The sequence below is a fragment of the Callithrix jacchus genome, chromosome 12 (genome assembly GCF_049354715.1).
Source record: "Callithrix jacchus isolate 240 chromosome 12, calJac240_pri, whole genome shotgun sequence".
NCBI lineage: Eukaryota > Metazoa > Chordata > Mammalia > Primates > Cebidae > Callithrix > Callithrix jacchus.
Window position 1 is genome coordinate 103,878,605 of NC_133513.1, and position 21,541 is coordinate 103,900,145.

General features: G+C 35.1%; 1 protein-coding gene across 8 annotated transcripts in view; it reads left to right on the forward strand.

The window, feature by feature from the left end:
* SHOC2 (SHOC2 leucine rich repeat scaffold protein) overlaps nucleotides 1-21,541 on the forward strand; it is an 86,735-nt gene that overhangs the window by 15,207 nt on the left and 49,987 nt on the right. For 3 of the 8 annotated variants that reach the window (XM_078346486.1, XM_035269065.3, XM_078346485.1), the window contains exon 2: nucleotides 9,978-10,171. The exons of the other annotated variants lie outside the window; for them this stretch is intronic. The gene's annotated coding sequence lies outside the window, so the exon portion shown is untranslated. The remainder of the gene's footprint in view (nucleotides 1-9,977; nucleotides 10,172-21,541) is intronic. 8 annotated transcript variants of the gene reach the window in all.

A 21,541-nucleotide genomic window follows, 5' to 3' on the forward strand; every position in this document is an offset into this window, starting at 1 on the left:
TTGCCTGTGTTTTCTTTTATGGTTTTTATGGTGTCAGTCTTATGTTTAAATCTTTAATCCATCTGGAGCTAATTTTTGTATAAGGTATAAGGAAGGGGTCCAGTTTCAGCTTTCTGCATAGGGCTAGCCAGTTTTCCTGACGCCATTTATTAAATAGGGAATCCTTTCCCCATTGCTTGTTTTTGTCACGTTTGTCCAAAATCAGACGGTTATAGATGTGTGGAGTTACTTTCAAGGCCTCTGTTTTGTTCTATTGGTCTATATCTCACACCAGTACCGTGCTGTTTTGATTACTGTAGGCTTATAGTATAGTTTGAAGTCAGGTAGTATGATGCCTCCAGCTTTGTTTTTTGTGTATTTTTTTTTTTTTTTGCTTAGGATTTTCTTGGCTATGTGTGCTCTTTTTTGGATCCATATGAAGGTGGTTTCTTCCAGTTCTGTGAAGAAGGTCAATGGTAGCTTGATGGGGATAGTATTGAATCTGTAAATTACTTTGGGCAGTATGGCCATTTTCACGACATTCCTTCCTCTTAACCATGAGCATGGGATGTTTTTCCATCTGTTTGTATCCTCTCTTATTTCCTTGAGAAATGGTTTGTAGTTCTTGAAAAGGTCCTTCACATCTCTTGTTGTATTCCTAGGTATTTTATTCCCTTTGTAGCAATTGTGAATGGGAGTTCGCTCATGATTTGGCTTTCTTCTTGTCTGTTATTGGTGTATAGGAATACTTGTGATTCTTGCACATTGATTTTGTATCCTGAGACTTTGCTGAAGTTGCTTATCAACTTAAGAAGATTTTGGGCTGAGACAATGGGGTCTTCTAAATATAAGTCATGTCATCTGCAAATTGATGCAAAGTTTGATGTCATCTGCAAATAGACAGTTTGACTTCCTCTTTTCCTAATTGAATACCTTTTATTTCTTTTTCTTGCCTGATTGCTCTGGCCAGAACTCCCAATACTATGTTGAATAGGAGTGGTGAGAGGGGGCACCTTTGTCTTGTGCCACTTTTCAAAGGGATTGCTTCCAGTTTTTGCCCATTCAGTATAATATTGGCTATGGGTTTGTTGTAAATAGCTTTTATTATTTTGAGATATCTTCCATCGATACCTAGTTGATTGAGAGTTTTTAGCATAAAGGGCTGTTGAATTTTGTCAAAGGCCTTCTCTGCATCTCTGAGATAATCATGTGGTTTCTGTCATTGGTTCTGTTCATGTGATGGATTACATTTATGGATTTGTGTATGTTAAACCACCCTTGCATCCCAGGGATAAAACTGACTTGATCGTGATGGATAAGCTTTTTGATGTGCTGTTGGATTCAGTTTGCCAGTATTTTATTAAGAATCGTTGCATCAATATTCATCATGGATATTGGCCTGAAATTTTCTTTTTTAGTTGTGTCTCTGCCAGGTTTTGGTATCAGGATGATGTTGGTCTCATAAAATGAGTTAGGGAGGATTCCCTCTTTTTGTATCATTTGGATCAGGTTCAGAAGGAATGGCACCAGCTCCTCTTTGTACCTCTGGGAGAATTTTACTGTGAACCCACCTGGTCCTGGACTTTTTTTGGTTGGTAGGCTGCCTCAACTTCAGACCTTGTTATTGGTCTATTCAGAGGTTCAACTTCTTCCTGGTTTAGTCTTGGGAGGATGTAAGTGTCCAGGAATTGATCTATTTCTTCTCAATTTACTGGATTAAGTGCATAGAGGTGTTTGTAGTCATCTCTGATGGTAGTTTGTATTTCTGTGGAATTGGTGGTGATATCCCCTTTATCATTTTTTATTGCATTTATTCGATTATTCTCTCTTTTTTATTAGTATGGCTAGTGGTCGGTTTTGTTGATCTTTTCAAAATACCAGCTCCTGGATTTATTGATTTTTTTTTTTTTTGAAGGGTTTTTTTGTGTGTCTATCTCCTTCAGTTCTGCTTTGATCTTCGTTATTTCTTGTCTTCTGCTAGCTTTTGAATTTGTTTGATCTTGGTCTTCTATTTCTTTTAATTGTGATGTTAGGGTGTTGATTTTATATCTTTCCTTGCTTTTCATGTGGGCATTTTAGTGCTATAAATTTCCCTCTAGAAACTGCTTTAAACGTGTCCCAGAGATTCTGGTATGCTGTGTCTTTGTTCTCATTGGTTTCAAAGAACATCTTTATTTCTGCCTTCATTTCATTATTTATCCAGTAGTCATTCAGGAGCAGGTTGTTCAGTTTCCATATAATTGTGCTGTTTTGCGTGAGTTTTTTTTTTTTTTTTTGAGATGGAGTTTTGCTCTTGTTAGCCAGGCTGGAGTGCAATGGCGCGATCTCAGCTCACCGCAACCTCCACCTCCTGGGTTCAGGCAATTCTCCTGCCTCAGCCTCCTGAGTAGCTGGGATTACAGGCACGCGCCACCATGCCCAGCTAACTTTTTGTATTTTTAGTTAGAGACGGGGTTTCACCATGTTGCCCAGGATGGTCTCGATCTCTTGACCTCGTGATCCACCCGCCTCGGCCTCCCAAAGTGCTGGGATTACAGGCTTGAGCCACCGCACCCGGCGAGTTTCTTAACCCTGAATTCTACTTTGATTGCACTGTGGTCTGTGAGTCTGTTGGTCATGATTTTCGTTTTTTGCATTTGCTGAGGAGTGATTTACTTCCAATTATGTGGTCAGTTTTAGAGTAAGTGCAGTGTGGTGCTGAGAAGAATGTATATTCTGTAGATTTGGGGTGGAGAGTTCTGTAGATTTCTATTAGGTCCGCTTGGTCCAGATCTGAGTTCAAGTCCTGGATATCCTTGTCAATTTTCTGTCTCAATCTTTCCAATATGGATAGTGGAGTACAGCTTCTTCTCAATGCCATTTGATTTTTGTCTTTAGGAAATACAGAGCTGGGCACAGTGGCATACACCTGTAGTCCTACTACTCTGGAGGCTGAGGTGGGAGGATCTCTTGAGCCCAGGAATTCAAGGCCGCAGTGCACACTGATCATACCTGTGAAGAGCCACTGCAGTCCAACCTAGACAATGTAGTAAGACCCTGTCTCTAAACACCAAACAAACAAAAGAAATGTGGATCCAGTCCAGTGATGCCCGTATCTTTTGACTTTTTTTAAATGAGAAGTTTGGATTTTTATGTGAGGCTTCCAAAGATTAAATTCTGGCATATTAAAAAAGCCATAGTGTGTGTTGAGCACAATATAGCTTTTACGCATATTTTGTATGAATACTACAGACAGTGGAGAAATGGAAAGATTTACATACTCTTACTAATATTATATAGATTAAATATAATATATCCTTTTTTATACATCAGATTGATGAGACTGATCACTAATTTGTAAGGTTGGGAGAGTATAAATTGATGCAGGCTCTTTGGAAGAAGGCAGTTTGGAACTACCTACAAAAATTTAAAACACATACTAGTTTTGACCTAACAGTTCTACTTTCAGGTATCTGCCTTACAGAGATATTAGTCCCGGTGGGTGAAGATTTATGTTCAGTAAAGCATTATATATATATTGGTGAAAACATTTAAAAATGTAAAGGAAAATAGAAACAACCGAAATATCAATTGATAATAGGAATGATTAAATTATATAGTCATATAACAAGTCATAGTCAATGAAAAGATGAAATATATCTGTATTCCTGTGTGGAAAGAGTCTAGAATTTACTATTTGTTATTTAGATACAAAAATTATAATTTATATACATAAAGTTATGCTGTCATTTTTAATATCCCTATATTGCTTAGTACCGTAATTTAGTCTTGATGTACATTATTTCCAATATTTTGCTATTTGTATGCACATTGCAGTGAACACTCCCTTTACATGTGTCCTTGCAGTGCTGTCTCCTAAGATATGTTTTTTTTATATTTTATATGGTGACAACATTACATATCTGAACTCTGTATAGCTTGGGGACATACCTTTACCGAGAATTTGCTGTTTGTATGACCCTTGAATTGAGTAAAGATACCTTAGACATGGTAGACAGAGAACTAACCATAGAAGTGGCACTGGATTAGTTAGCCTAGATTCCTTAAGATTTTTTTTTTAAGGTAATTTAAGTAGTAGTTTTTGTCTAGTCCATACATGCATGTGGTATAAAATTCAAAAGATATAGAAAGGTAAAGTAAATCTTTCTCCCACTCTGAAACCTCTTCTGTTTGATTTCTGTTCCTGGGAAACTACTATGAGTTTATTCATCCTTCTGCAGATGTTTTATGCATATATATATATAAGTATATATTTAAAAGTTTTTTTTGTAAATGGTAGCATATTATGCTGTTCGGCAGTTCACGTTTTCTCATTTAACTCTAATAATATCTAACACTTATATGATGCTTTGTTCTAGGCCCTGTTCTAGCACATGTTTTTTTATTGATTACTAATCTTCATCACAAGTATGAGAAGTAGGTAAATATAATTCCCTTATAGATGAAGAAACTGAGGCACAAACTTTAAATAACATGCTCGTAAGTTGTTACCTGGAAGGTGAACTCCAGCCTTCAGCAGTCTGGCTACGAGTCTTTTCTATGATATACTATACTGACTCAATTGTTGTTGCCCCATTCTTTTTAATAACTATGTTATTTTATGTAAAGGTCCTGGTTGGTGGACATTTAGGTGTTTCCATGTATTGCTGTTACAAATGATGCTAGTGTGAATATTCTTGTGCTTATAAATGCCTGTGTCATTTGAATATGTAAATCTGTTTCATTTTCCTTTTTTGGTGGGGGACAGAGTCTCACTCTTGACCAGGCTGGAGTGCAATGACATGATCTCAACTCACCAGAGCCTACATTTTCTGGGTTCAAGTGATTCTCCTGCCTCAGCCTCCCAAGTAGCTGGGACCACAGGTGCATGCCACCACACCCGGCTAATTTTTATATTTTTAGTAGAGACGAGGTTTTGCTTTGTTGGCCAGGCTGGTCTTGAACTCCTTACCTTGTGATCCACCTGCCTCAGCCTCCCAAAGTGCTGGGGTTACAGATGTGTGCCATTGTGCTTGGCCCTTTATTTCATTTTCATCCATCCAAATGGGGGGTTAGAAGAGTCTTGTGTTCATATAGTTACATTCTATTTTGAGATCTAATCTGAGACTTTTTAAAAAATGAATGTATTTAGCTCATTTATATTTATTATAGCATTGTGGTTATAGCCTCATCTTTTCTACCTAATGGACTAGGAGATAAGACAAGATATGTTAACAATTGAAATACACTTAAAGATGTAAAGCAGTACAGTATAAAGCTGTTAGCATTTCTCAATCTTTTTACTCATGTTTTTGTTGGTTATATAGAAACATTGTCAGGAATTGTAATAATTACACTATTTCTGTAGCCATAGCCATAGTCTTAGATCAATAGTTAGGTGGATTTGCTCAAAGTTTGTTCTTTTTGATAGTTTTTTTCTTTTAGATAGCTGAACTTTATCGAGTATGTTCTTAAAGTTTATGAAAACAATATTCCTTATGGTTTTGTATATTTAATAATATTTAACTGATGGTTTTATACTGGAGATAAATTTTTGAGTACTCTAGATACTGCTTCAGTGGTTTATTTTTTGAGAAGGAATTTCGCTATTGTTTCCCAGGCTGGAGTACAATGACGTGATCTCGGCACACTGCAACCTATACCTCCTGGGTTCAAGCGATTCTCCAGCCTCAGCCTCCCCAGTAGCTGGGATTACAGCCCTCCTCCCCTACCCCGACCGGCACCCAGCCTGGCTAATTTTTGTATTTTTTTTTTAGGAGAGACAGGGTTTTACCATGTTAGCCAGGCTGGTTTCAAACTCCTGACCAAAGTGGTGGTATTACAGGCATGAGCCACTGCTCCCCGCCTGCTTCACTGATTTTTAAGCATTGATTCCATCTTCCTTCACATTTTAAGTTAGTGGTTTTTTTTTTTTTTTTTGCCTAGATTCTCAAAGCATTCCTCACTTAAATCTTTGAAAAACAACAATTTTGCTATTGCAGTATTTATCTTCATTAGTCTGCATCAGCTTTTCTTAGGGAGGGGTATGTCATTTTTTGCAGGGAAGGGGTTCCAATCCTGACTCTGTGTTTCAGTAATGAGGTCTGAAAGCTTCAAATGTTTCCAGCAAGGTACTATTGGGTTTGCTTTTCTGACTGTTATGTAATTTAGATAGCTGAACTGATAGTTTTGGGTGTGGAAGATGCAAGCTGTTTCCCTGGCTTGAGCTCTTCCAGCATCCGTCTTTACCTTCATTGTATTTAGTAGCTCTTCTCATATAGTATGGTTAGGGATATGTCCTAGTTTGTTGAAGATGTGGTTTGTGTTTGTTTTGCACTCTCGTCTCCTAGTTGTTTTCAGATATTTTTAAGAGGAAAAGGGGAACCATACCATCTTTCTCCTGCCATTTTAGATCAGAAATACCAAGAGCTATAGGTCAGTCCAGTTTTGTTAGAATTAAGATAACTTTACTGGAAGGAATAAAATGTGCTGATGTTTTCTGACAGCCAAAAATAGTTTATTTATAGAGGCTCTTTTGGATAAATTTTTTTTTATTAAACAAAATCACAATTTGACATATAAGTTTGATTGTATCAGTTTGTAGTTATGAAGTCTTATGCATTAGAAAGCATTAAGAATGAGATTAGTAAGTCTAAAATTAAGAATTAAGCATGAGACTAGAGACTAATGTTAAAGACTAATAACTAAAGTTAGGGATTGGTTTTAGAGTGCTCATCAGTTCTTCAGTTTGCCTTAGATGAAGATTCTTCTTTCAACTGAATCTAATAATTAAACTTTCATGTACTAAATTCTTCTTCTAGGATATTTTTAAGTCCTTTGGCTTAATGAAAGTTAGTTCTGGAATAATCTGGTATTCTGAATGGCATCTTGTTTTTCATGGGAAATGTCCATCTATTTTCCTCACTTAATTGGCACTATTTTATTGGAAGAAATTTCTCTTTTAAATACCAGAATGATAAAATACCTGTATGTTGAATACCTGTATGTTAAAAGAAATATGTTTGAAAAATTTTGATAGCTGTTGGGCAAGCCTCCTTCTGTTCTTTTTTGAACATATTCTTATATTCATTTGACTGAGTTTCATTTTACCAGTGGCATCTGAGAGAAGCTAAGTATTTTTTTCATCACATTCTTTTATGTGACTATGTATTACTTTCTTAGTCTCAAATACGAAAGCACATCTAGCAGCCTCACGGAAAATTTCAATGCTTGGTAGATTATTGGAGCTTTCAGTTTTTAGCCTTTGTTACTCCAGTTATTGATCATTCCAGTATTTTTTAAATCTTAATTACCTTTCTAATAATTTATAATAATAAAATTTGATCAGTGTTTTGTCTGATAATAGTGCCTGTGTTTACTACTAAATAATTGTACTTTGAGCAGTTGAAACACTATGAGATATTGATAGACATTCCCCAGAAGGGTTTTTTGATCCAGATAAATTTGGGATAGCTTGTATGTAACAAAATAATTACTTTATGAAGAATGTGTAGAACACTAGTAATTTCTGCTATAAAGAAAGAGTGTAATTACATTGAAAACACATCCCAAACCTATTTGATAGTGAATGAAGTTGCAGAAATACATTTTGGGGGCCGGGTGCGGTGGCTCACGCCTGTAATCTCAGCACTTTGGGAGGCCGAGGCAGGTGGATCACGAGGTCAAGAGATGGAGACCATCTTGGTCAACATGGTGAAACCCCGTCTCTACTAAAAATACAAAAAAAAAGAATTAGCTGGGCATGGTGGCACGTGCCTGTAATCCCAGCTCCTCAGGAGGCTGAGGTAGGAGAATTGCCTGAACCCAGGAGGCGGAGGTTTCGGTGAGCCGAGATTGCGCCATCGCACTCCAGCCTGGGAAACGAGCGAAACTCGGTCTCAAAAAAAAAAAAGAAAGAAAGAAACACATTTTGGGAAATGCTGAGAATATATTATAGAATATTTTCAGATCAGTGTACTGTTAGGGTATTCCAGAACATGTATTTGCATGACATTTGCTTTTTAATAGGGATAAATGATCATTGTTGTCCCAGGATGTAAATATAATCAGAACATTTAATTATGGTAGTATGTTTTCTATAAATCTGAGAGTTTTTTGACGTGGAAATTTTGTTACAGTTGATTTTCCAGACTAAAAGTAATTCTTAAGTGCCTCCTATGTATTAAACACCAAAAATTGTTCTTCTTAGGAACTCCTTTCTGTTAAGTTTTAGCAGGAGGAATTTTAGAAATCTTGCGGCCCTCCTGACTTATTTTTCAGATGTAAAAACTGAGGCCTAGAAATGTAACCTTTGCCTACGTGACATTGGAACCAAAACCCACAATTCCAGATATTTTTATAACTGCCTTAAAATTTTAATTTTGTTTTATTTATTTATTTATTTTTTTAGACAGGGTCTCACTGTGTCACCTAGGGTGGAGTGCAGTGGCACAATCATGGCTCACTGTAGCCCCTGTCTCTTGGGCTCAAGTCATCCTCTTACCTTAGCCTCTTGAGTAGCTGGGGCCAGAAGCACATGCCACCATGCCTGGCTAATTTTTCTAAATGTATTTTGTAAATAGGGTTTCCCTATGTTGCCCAGGTTGGTCTCGAACTTCTAGCCTCAAGCAGTCCTCCTACCTTGGCTTCCCAAAGTTCTGGGATTAATTTTGAGCACCTTACTTTTGAGATGGAAAGCTAGGTGGTATCTCCACTTAACATGAGAGTTGAGATAAGTTGTTAAATCATCTTTGATGTTAGATTATGAGGTATGTCAAATTGAATATATATAGAACTTAAGTTTCTAGACATCGTTTCCCCATCATTTCTCAGAATCACTATTTTTCTCCTAGCTAAGAGAAAAAATAGTTTTAAAATAACAATGTACCCTTTCCAGTATTACTACTAAGGAATAATCAGTGCTAGTTTTTAAGAATTGGTGCACAGGCCAAGGATGGATGAGTTAGATTTTTTTCTCAGTTGAGCTACATCATCCCTTCCTAGTAGTCAATTATGGAAATATTTATCCTACTATTAATGGAAAAATGGGCTTAGATGACTATGAAGTTAATCTCTAAGGCCCTGAATTTAAATTTATAGAATATATATATTTTTTAACATACTTTTCAGAAAGATACGAGCCGAAAGTAATTGGCCTCTTGGTTATATGAATTCTGCATTTAGACATAATGTATTATTGGAAGAAATTTCTTTTTTTAATATGGGAATGACAAAATTATTAGTGCTTTCTGTAGAATCAGGACTGAAATGATAGGAGAAAATAATTTTTTTGAGATAGACATTTGGAATTTTTGTATTTTGTTGGCCACTCATTTTGTTCAGTTTCCTAAGACTAGAAAGCAATCCTGCCTTTTCTAATTTTGTTTCATCAAAGTTTTTTGGGGTTTATGTGTCTAATCTTTAAATTAATTGTAGTGTATGTTCTTCCGTTTCTTCTTCTGTGCCCCTTCCACAGATGTGTAACTCTCACATACCTTTATTTTTTTTTTTAATAGAAAAAAGCAAATGAATCATATTAGGAAGAAGGCACATTTTTAAGGTTAGGTTTAAAAGTCAGCATATGCATGAAAATAGTGTATAATAAAAATGTTCATTCAGTGTTCTGTAAATGCTCAAAGTATATTAACGTGTGATTTTGCATATATCGTATATGTGAGTTAAATTATAATTTTATATAGAGGATCTATTAACATTATTTAGGGTCATGTTCATTTATGAGCATTTCAATTTACTGATTCTTTCTGTTTCTTGTCATCTTTATTTACTGTTGATGATTTTATCAGTTCCTTTCTTAGTTATTTAATGGTTTTCTATTGTCTTTAATTTAGATTTTTTTTTGAACAAATTGAGGAACTGTCACCATTCACTCAACCTGGCCACTTGGATAATTTTTATATATAATATAAAAAGATATAAATTGTGTCCTCAATACTGTAAACTTGGAGAGGGTGTGGAGAAGTTAGAGTTTTCGTATGTGATTGAAATTAAATTTTTATCAGCTTACAACAGGCTATTATAACTACAAGATGTCTTATATACATCGCATGGAAAAAAACCCTGTAGTAAATACACAAAAGATAACGAGAAAGCATCTAACTACCAAAAAAAAAAAAAATCACAAAGGAAGACATTGAGAGAGGATGAAAGAAATAGAGGAACTACAAGATAGTCAGAAAACAACAAAATGACAATGGTAAGTCTTTATCCACAATTACTTTAAATGTAAATGGATTAAGCTTTCTAATCAAAAGACCGAGTTGTCTTAAAAAAATTTTTTTTTAAAAAAGATCCTACAGTATGATACCTATAAGAGATTTATGTTAGCATTAAGGGCACACGTAGGCTGAAAATGAAGAAATGGAAAAAGATACTCCTTTTTTTATTCTTTTTTTACTCAGCAATGCTATGTTAAACAACTGGAGGAAAAAGATATTTCATTCAAATGGTAACCAGAAGACAATAGGAATGGCTATAGACTTTTAAGTCAAAACCTGTCGCCAAGAGACAAAGTCATTGTAAAGAATTCAGTTCATCAAGAAGATATAATAATTGTAAATATATATACATCCAGCATCAGAGCACCTAAATACTTTTTATAATGAGAAAATTGAGATTCTAAAATTTTAACAGATATGATAGGAACAGTAGATAGTAATACAATAATAAAGGCTTTTGTAACCCTCCTTTAGCAATAGATAGATTAGCCAGGCAGAAAATAATAACAGACTTGAACAACATTATAGGCCAAATGGACCTAACAGACATATACAGAACATTTCATTGAACAGTAGCAGAATATACACTCTTTTTAAGTGCACATAGAACTTAAGATACTTAGGTCGTAAAACAAATCTTAAGAAATTTAAGAAAATTGAAATTGTATCAAGTATTTTTGTAAGCATGAGTATGAAACTAGAAATCAATAAAACAGGAGTAAAACTGGAAAGTTCACAAATACGTGGAAATTAACACATTCTTGAACAACCAGTAGATCAAAGGAAAAACAAAAGGGGACATTGAAGAGGTTATCTCGAGACGAAAGACAGAGGAAACACAACATAGCAAAACTTATATGAAGCAGCAGAAGCAGTTCTAAGAGGGAATTTTTTGGTGATAACTGTTTACATTAAAAAAAGATATCAAATGAATAACCTAACTATGTATCTCAAAGGACTAGAACAAGCTTGTCCAACCTGTGGGCCACTTGTAGCCCAGGATGGCTTTGAATATGACCCAGTACAAACTCGTAAACTTTCTTAAAACATTATGAGATTTTTTGTGTTTTTTATTTCAAGCTCATTAGCTAGTGTTAGTGTATTTTATGTGTGGCTCAAGACAATTCTTCTTCCATTGTGGCCCAAAGAAGCCAAAAGATTGGAAACCCTGTACTAGAATCCAAACTAGACATAAAGTTAGCAGAAAAAAATGAATAATAAAGATCAGAGCAAAAATAAATAGAGACTAGAACAACTATAGAAGAGTTAATGAAGCTCAGAGCTTTTTTTTGTGATCATGAAACTAAGAGTTGGTTTTGTGTATCTTTCTAAATAACTGACAAATCTTTAGCTAGACTATGCAAAAAGGACTCAATTAAAACTAGAAATGAAAGAGAAGCCATTACAGCTGATACTACAAAAATACAAATGATAATAAGAGACTACAAGGAATATATACAAACAGCCTAGAAAAAATGGAAAATTTTTTTCTAGAAGCATAGTCTACCAATAATGAAGAAATAGAAAATCCAGTTACACCCAATGACTAGTAAGGAGTCTGAATCAGTAATCAGGAACTTCCCAGAAAAGAAAAGCTTTGGACCTGAAGGCTGCACTGGTGAATCCAACAAACTCTTAAAGAAGACATAGCACAAGTTGTAAAATTCTTCCAAAACCTTAAAAGTCTGGTGTTACTGTGTTGCCAAAGCCAGATAAGGACACTAAAAGAAAAATATATATATAGGTCAGTATCTCTGATGAACATAGATGCAGAAATCCTCAACAAAATACAGCTAAACTGAACTCAACAACACATTAAAAGGTTCACACACAGTGAGCAAGTGGAATATATCCCATAGGTGCAAGGATAGTTCAGCATACGCAAGAACCAGTAAATGATACACCGCACTAACAGAATGAAGGACAGAAATTGTGTGATCTCTCAATAGATGCAGAAATAAATTTGACGAAGTTTATCATATTGTGATAAAAACTCAACGAATTAGCGATAGAAGGTATGTATCTGAACAACATAAAGGTTACATAAGCCCTAAGGTAGCTGGAAGCTTGTCCTCTTAAGATCAGGAACAAGACAAGGGTTTCTACTCTCATCATTTCTAGTTAATAAAGTACTGTACATCTGAATCAAAGCAGTTAGACCCAAAAAAGAGATAAAAGATGTGGAAATTAATAAGGAAAAGGTAAAATTGTCTTTCTGTAGATGATATGAACTTATATATAGAAAACCCCAAGGACTCCACCAAAAATGTTAGAACTAACGAATTCAGTAAAGTTGCAAAATAACAAAATTAACATACAAAAACCTTGTGTTTCTATAAACTAACAATGGACAAGAAGTTAAGAAAACAATCCCCTGTACAGTAGCATAAAAGTAAAAAGGAATGAATTTAACAAAGTAGATGAATGATCTACACAGAGATCTATATAACATTGATGAAAGAAATTGAGGAAGACACATAATGGAAAGATATCTTGTGTTCTTGAATTGGAAGAATTAATATTATTAAAATGTCTATACTACCCAAAGCAATCTATATATTCAGTACAATAGGTATCAAAATTCCAATGACATTTTACATAGAAATAGAAAAAGCAATCCTAAAATTGGTTTGTAACCACAAAAGACCCCAAGCAGCCATAGCAAGAACAATTTCTGGAAGCATCATACTACTTGATGCTTCCAGAATTGTTCAAAATATATTATAAACCTAGTAATCCAAACTGTAGTACTGGCATAAAAACACACACAAAGACCGATAGAACAGAACAGAAAGCTTTTACCATGTGTACAATCAGTTGATCTTTAACAAAGATATCAAGAGCACAAAATGGGAAAGGGATAGTTTCTTCATAGTGTTGGAAAAACGGAATATCCCTATGCAGAAGCATTAGCATAAAAATTTTATTTCTGTACCATATATAAAAACTCACATGAAAATCATTATTTCACACCATATACAAAAAATCAACTCAAAATAGATTACTTAAAAAGCTAAAACTAAAATTACTAGAAGATAACAAAGGGAAAAGTTTCTTGACATTGGTCTAGGCAGTGATTTTTTTTGGATAGGACCCCAAAAACGTAAGGTGTAAAAGCAAAACTAAAGTGATATGGCTGTAACTGACTAAGCTTTTGCACAGCAAAGGAAACAACAGAGTGAATGGATAATCAACAGAAAAGGAGAAAATATTTGCAAACCATACATTTGATAAAGGTTTAATATCCAATATATATTTAAGAACTCAGTGATACAAAACACCCCAATTTTTTAAGATGTACGAAGAACTTGCATGGATGTTCTTCAAAAGACCGCATACAGTGTACATTAGGTATGTGAAAAAAATGCTGAGCATCATTAATCATCAGGGAAATGCAAATGGAAACCACAATGTGATGTCACCTCGTACCTGTTAGGTGTCACCTCACACCTGTTAGATGTCACCTCACACCTGTTAGATGTCACCTCACACCTATTTGAAAGACAATAAGACTAAGTGTTGGTGAGGATATGGAGAAAATGGAACTCTTTTACACTGTTGTAAATTGGTACAGCCACATATTGAAAAACAGCATGGAGTTTCATCAAAAAATTAAAAAGAGAACTACCATATGATCCATCAATCTCATTTATTTGACTTCTTGGTACATATCTAGAGGAAATGAAATTATATTGTGAGATATCTACATTTCCATGTTCATTGCAGCATTGTTTACAATAACCAAGGTATGAAATCAACCTATGTGTTAATTGATGGAGGAGTATATAGATAATATGGGACATGAAGCCTTTAAAAAATCCTGATATTGGTGACAACGTGGATGAACCTGGAGGGTGATGTGCTAAGTGAAATAAACCAGGCACAGAAAGATGAATACTTAGCAATGTCACTTACATGTGAAATTTTAAAATGTCAAACTCACAGAAGCAGAGAGTAGAATAGTGGTTTCTGGGGGTTGGAGAAAATGGGGGAGATGTTGGTCAAAGGGTACAAAGTTTGAGTTTTTTAGGATAAGTTCTAGAGATCTGATGTACAGCATGATTGTAGTTATTGCTGTGTCTTATATTGGAAACTTGCTAACAAAGTATATCAGTGTTCTCACAACACACAAATAATTTTGTGTTTTAGTGGATATGTTAATTAGGCTATGGTGGTATTCACTTTATATTGTATATGTATATCAAAACAACACGTTGTACACCTTAATATATCCACTTTTTATTTGTCAATTATAATTCAGTAAAGCTAACAATGGTACCTAACTTTGGGAAAATACAAATAATTGTTCATGAGTTTTGTAAATGATTTTAGTAACATTTCTTGTATATTTGTGAATGAGAGAATTTATAATTACTCAATTTGTTGTATTATACGTGGAAATAACATCATTTGGAGGAGATAGGATGAGGTAACAGAATACTGTGAAGTTATAAAAATTTGGCTAATTCCTGCCTCTGCCACTAACTGACCCTATAATTGGGCATAGATCAATTCATCTGTAGAATAGGTTATTGTACTAGATGCCAAATATCTTTATTTTTTAAATTCTATGCATGACGTTGCTTTTAATTTTATTGTGGGAAGTTTTTCTCTTCTGATAGTTAAAAAAATAGTTCACATAGAAAAACTGAATTTACAGAAATACCTAAGATCTTACGCAGATAGAATTGAAATTTGAACTTAGGCATAAAATGCCAAGACCAGTAGAATGGAAAGGAACAGGTCATTTTATATTTTGTAGCAAGTCATTCAAAAAGGTTTTAGTCCTCTAATTGCTGACATCAGACTGTTTTAATTCTAATTTCACTTTATAGCAGTGAGATTTTAGGTCAAAGTTTTAATTCGTCTATTACCTAATTAGAGATTTAAAACTTCTTAAAAAGTTCTCTTCTTCTTTTCCCCCATATTTTACATCTTTGTTGTTCAAACATTTTTAGGAATTATTTTGCAAAAACAGGATTTATGATACATAGGTATTCATAATGTCTTTCTTTTTTTTTTTTTTTTTTTTTTAAGATGGAGTCTTGCTGTATTACCTAGGCTGGAGTGCAGTGGCATGATCTGATCTGAGCCCACTGCAACTGCCTCCTCCTGGTTCAAGCGATCCTCCCACCCCAGCCTCCTGAGTAGCTAGTCATGCTCGGCTAATTTTTCTGTATTTTTTAGTAGAGATGGGATTTTATCATGTTGGCCAGGCTGGTCTCAAACTCCTGACCTCAAATGATCCACCCGCCTCAGCCTCCCAAATTACTGGGGTTACAGGCCTGGCTTAATAATGTCTTTTCAACTGATTAAAACTTACAGGCACAGGGCTGTTTTTATTCTTGATTTAGGACAGACTTAGGAGGTCCTCTATAGATTGTTATGGACAACAGAACTACTAGCTTCTCTTTAAGAATATTGCCCTCTTTCATACTAGTTTGTTAACCTTAATTTTTTTTGCCTTTTTACGTTTTGGTTTTTTAGCTTTTAATAAAGCAATATTTTAAGTGATTTTTTTCCAGTTACGTTTTTTAAAATACAGGCTTCACCTTTAGGTAAATTTTAGATTCATAGCAAAATTGAGTTGAAAGTACAGAGTTCCCATATATTTATTCCCTTTTCCTCCCTGCAAGCGAAGTCTTCCCTGTCACCACCATCTTGCATCAGAGTAAGCACATTCATTATTATTAATGAACTTGTATTCACATATTATCACCGAAAGTGCATAGTTTACATTAGGGTTTACTGTTGTAGGTTCAGTGGATTTTGACAAATGCGTAATGACATATATTTTGACAAATGTGTAATGACATATAGTATCACAGGGAATTGCTTTACTGCCCTAAAAATTCCTGTGTTCTACTTATTTATCCCTTTCTCCCCCTAACCCCTAGCAATCACTGACTTTTTTTTTTTTAAGTTTACTTTAAGTTTTGGGAAACATGTACAGTAAGTTTAAGTTTTGGGATACTTATGCAGAATGTGCAGGTTTGTTACGTAGGTGTACATGTGCCATGGTGGTTTGCTGTACTGATCAATCTGTCATCTAGGTTTTGAGCCCCATATGTACTAGGTATTTGTCTTAATGCCCTCCCTCCACTGGCCTCCTACCTCACAGCAAGCCCTAGTGTGTGTTGTTCTCTTCCCTGTGTCCATGTGTTCTCATCATTCAGTTCCCACTTAGTAGTGAGAACATGCGGTATTTGGTTTTCTGTGCCTGTGTTAGTTTGCTGAAGATGTTGGCTTCCAGCTTCATTTATGTCCCTGCAAAGGACATGAGCTCATTCTTTTTTATGGCCTTACAGTGTTTTGTGATGTATATGTAGCACATTTTCTTTATCCAGTCTATCATTGATGGGCATTTGGGTTGGTTCCATGTCTTTGCTATTGGAAGTAGTGCTGCAGTAAACATATGTGGGCATGTGTCTTTATAATAGAATTATTTATAATCCTTTGAGTATAACCAGTAATGAGATTGCTGGGTCAAATGGTATTTCTGGTTCTAGATCCTTGGCGAATTGTCACACTGTCTTCCACAATAGTTGAATTAATTTACATTCCCACCAACAGTGTAAACGTGTTCCTATTTCTCCAGCATCTATTGTTTCCTGACTTTTTAATAATTGCTATTCTGACTGATGTGTGATAGTATCTCATTGTGGTTTTGATTTGCATTTCTCTAATGATGATAATCACTGAACTTTTTATTTTCTCCATGGTTTTATCTTTGCCAGAAAGTCTCATAGTTAGAATCATACAGTATGTAGCCTTTTCAGATTGGCTTCTTTCACTTAGAAATGTGCATTTAAAATTCTTTTGTGTCTTCTTGTGGCTTGATAGTTCATTTCATTTTAGCCCTGAATAATGCAGTATTTTATGATACACCACAGTTTATTCATTCACTCATTGAATGACATCTTGGTTGCCTCCAAGTTTCGGCAGTTATAAAGCTGCCATAAACAACTGTGTACAGGTTTTTCTGTGGACATAGTTTTCAACTCATTTGGGTAATACCAAGGAGCACAATTGATGGATTGTATAACTGATATCTAGTTACAGTAAATCTTTGAGATACACACACACACACACACACACACACACAGGTATATATTTTTAGAGGTTTGATGTATATATGTATTTAAACCCATCATCTTATGCCACGTATTTGATGGATTGAGAGGAATATAAAAGTAAATATATTTTAAAAATGGATATCTGGTGATATCTCTTTTTTTTTTTTTGAGACGGAGTCTTGCTCTGTCTCCCAGGCTGGAGTGCAGTGGTGTGGTCTCAGCTCACTGCGGCCTCCACCTCCCGGGCTCAAACGATTCTCTTGCCTCAGCCTCCCGAGCAGCTGGGACTACAGGCATGCGCCACCACACCCAGCTAATTTTTGTATTTTTAGTAGAGACAGGGTTTCACCATATTGGCCAGGCTAGTCTTGAACTCCTGACCTCGTGATCCATCCTCCTCGGCCTCCCAAAGTGCTGGGATTACAGGCATGAGTCACTGCACCCAGCCAATTACTGCTTTTTGATATATTTACCCTGAAGTGAATTCATCTATCTTGGTTCATTTTATTTTCTAATTTGGCTTATCTATAAGCACTGATTTAGTTTTCCTTGACCAAACATTTGTTGAAAAATTATACTTAAATTCTAAATAATTTATCTTCAGAAAAAGCTAGTTTGCTTCCTTTTAAGGAAAAAAAATCAATTATTTTATGTAGAATTTGTTAATGTTTATTTTTATTCCGATTTAGTGTTCATAATATATGCTATTAAGTTAAAACATTTACTTATATTAAATATTACACATTTAATTTCTTTTTTGCTAAAAGAAATTTTCCTAAAATATAAATTGAAATATTTGAATTAATTACATGTTTTATTTTCTGATGCTACAATTTTTAACATGAGAGAGGCAGCATGGTTAGGGTGGCAGGAGTATATTGACTGGAATCAGAAGACTTGGTTATCTAGAATCATCTCATTTACTGCCTAATTATGTAAGAAAATGTTTATGTTGGCATCAAAATAAAGGGGTAGTATCGGCTTCTTTGCAGCAGATTCTCAAATCACTTTGAAGTTAAAAGTGACTTTGAAATTAAAGTTTAAATATTGTTTTAACATAGGTTCTAAGCACCTACTGTAAGACAGTCACTGATTCAGATGTTAACAGTTTATCTGTGAACAAGACAGACAAGGTCCCTTATCTTATGGAAGGAAGTCTTACAGTGCTTACATTCTTGCAGGGAAATGGGAATCATAAGCAAATAAACATAAAAGAGGTAATTTCATATACTAATAAATGTTATGAAGAAAATAAAAGTGGGTCGATGGTCAGAGAAGGCTTTATTTAAGAGGTGAAGCTTGAGGTTTGTCCTAATATTAATGAAGAGTCAGCCATACAAAGATTGGGGGAAGAACATTCTAGGCAGAGGAACAGGGACAAGGGCTTGAGGTGGGAAAGAAATTGACGTTTTCAAGGAATAGGAAGAGCAGTGTGACTGGGGAATAGTAAGCCAATGAGAGATTAATAAGAGATAAAGAAAAGTGGAAAGCCGTTAGAGAATTTGAGCAGGAGAGTAGTAATGTGAACTATTTGCTTAAAAATTGCTTTGTTCACTTTTTTGAGAATGGATTTAAAGTATGCGGGAATCAGCAGGCCAAGGTAGGAGACAGAGTAGTTCAGGAGAGAGATGATGAGAGCTTGGAGTACAGTGAAGGCAATGAATGTGAAGGGTAGAAGATTTGTGGTTCATTTTGTCATAGAGTCTACAACGTCTGCCCAAAGTTTGGATATGGGGAATGAGGAAGGAGGAGTAGGAATAGCTCCTAAGTTTCTTGCTTAACCATATGTTGTCTTTCACTGAAATAAAGCAGTTTGGGATAAAGATCTGATTTGTGAGGGAAATCAAGTCAGATGCAAATGAGGTAGGAGGTTTTTAGAGAGTTGGTGAGGGGAATCTATTGATTATCTCTGTTCAGTGTAAAAGACATTTATTGAAGTCTCGAAGTCTCTGTTTTCAGAGTTTTGTATAGACCCATTAACTGCTGACTTAATAAATTCATACTTGGGATACCATGTGTGGAACATCTGTTAACCAGTAGTGTGAAAGGGAACTTCAGGGGGAAAATAGAATTCTTTTAACCAAGAAATACATAATGTGACTTTATGTCATTGCTCTGTCTTCTATGATTTTTGTTTCAACCAAAATATTATAATTTCTTTTTTACTGAAGCACATTGTCCTAGAGTAGAAATTGAATTATATGACTTAATTACGTGTTTTATTTTCATTCAACACTGAACAAAGTTCCCTGTTTTCATTGAACAGTTAGAGGGAAGGAAGGGTGTAAAGACATACAAGGAACAAGCAAATAATTTTAGATAATTTAAAGGTCATTGGCATCGAAATTGGAAAATATGACAGAGTTGTAAATGACGGAAACCTTATTAAATATATGCTTTTTAAGTACATGGGTCACACAACCCAAATATATGGCAACATATGGGTAACACAGGCACTAACACATGTAGATAATTAAACTATAGGCTTTGCAGAGTTACCGCTAATAGCTTCATCTGCTATCTGCACATGCCTAATTGCCTGAAATGAGTCCTGTGGATCCAACAGGTTTTTTATATTTCATACCATTTTTTTTCTTTCCAAGAGGGAGTTTCACTCTTGTCGCCCAGACTGGAGTGCAGTGGTGTTCACTGCACTCTGCCTTGAGTCTCAGCTCACTGCAACCTTTGCCTTCCAGGTTCAAGTGATTCTTCTGCCTCAGCCTTCCCAGTAGTTGGGATTACAGGTGCGTGCTACCGCGCCTGGCTAATTTTTTTTTGTATTATTAGTAGAGCCTGCGTTTCACCATTTGGCCAGGATGGTCTGGAACTCCTGACTACATTTTATATCTTTTTTTTTTAAATTTATTTTGCTTTAGGTGCATACTATATCTGACATTTCTCCCTATGTTATCCCTCCCACCCCCTGCTGTCTCTCCTTTAGCCCCCCCGAACTGCCCCCAGTGTGTGTTGCTCCTCTCCCTGAGTCCACATGTTTTCGTTGTTCAACATTGAGTGAGAATATACGGTGTTTGGCTTCCTGTTTTTGTGTCAAGTTTGCTGAGAATGATGGTTTCCAGCTTCATCCAAGTCCCTACAAAGGACATGAACTCATCGTTTTTTATGGCTGTGTAGTATTCCATGGTGTATATGTACAACATTTTCTTTGTCCATTCTATCATTGATGGGCATTTGGGTTGGTTCCAAGTCTTTGCTATTGTACACAAGGCTGCAATGAACATACGTATATTACATTTCGTATCTTAAGACCACTCTGCTTCTTTGGATATAACTACTTGCAATTCTGTCTCTTTGCCTTATGGCCTGTGATACTTTTTTAAAAAATCTTTGTTTTTCACAGCAGTGCTCCTTGTCCTAAAATATATTGAAATTGTGGAATCAAAAGTTTAAGATTGCCAGTTTGGAAACGTTTCTTACATGTTACAAAATGATGTTATGTAAAATGAATGTTTTAAATCTTAGTTTCTCTTGATCTGCTTGGGTTTAGATTGTCTGCTCTCATTACCTTATAGAATCATTATGTATTTCATGTTTATGAGAAATAAAAAATAAATGATTGGGCCCTAGGGAAAAATTCTTTTTTTAATAACAAAGTATTCCTTTTAATGTATATATACTGCTAGCGAAATATCTCATAAGTAGCTGCTTCTTGTGAGAAAGTAAAGTATATTTGTAGCCTCTGTATAATTGAAAGAAAAGGTTTTAGTTGACTGCAGAATTATACATCAGTGCACCTTTTCTGGTGAACAGGGAGCTTTGTTCAGAGATCAGGAAAACAAGCTCTTTATTGGGCATTTTCCGTAAGGCAACATTAACTTAATAGATTAACTTAAATACTTTGTATTTAAGTTTGGAAATAGTAATATTCATAAATAGATACCTTTGGTTATAGTATTGTTTCATGCTTTCATGCCATTTAAATGATTCATCAAGATAAAATACATTATTGTTGTCAGTAAAATTGGTTAGAATAGTGCCCTGAATATCAATAGCTCTGGATTTTGAGTCTCAGCAACTCCAGTGACTCCAATATGTGCTTGAGTAAATCAGTAAATCAGCTAATTTCTTTACTTCTCTAATTCTTAAGAGTGTTGTGATTGAAAGCTTACTGTTTTGTTTTACCATAAATTACTGTCTTTTTGGATTTTTAATGCTTGCCTGTTAATATCGACCCTTTGACTTAATTGAACATAGTTTTTTTAATCTGGTGTGTATAATGCCGTATGTATGTGCATGTGGATAAGTGTAAATTCT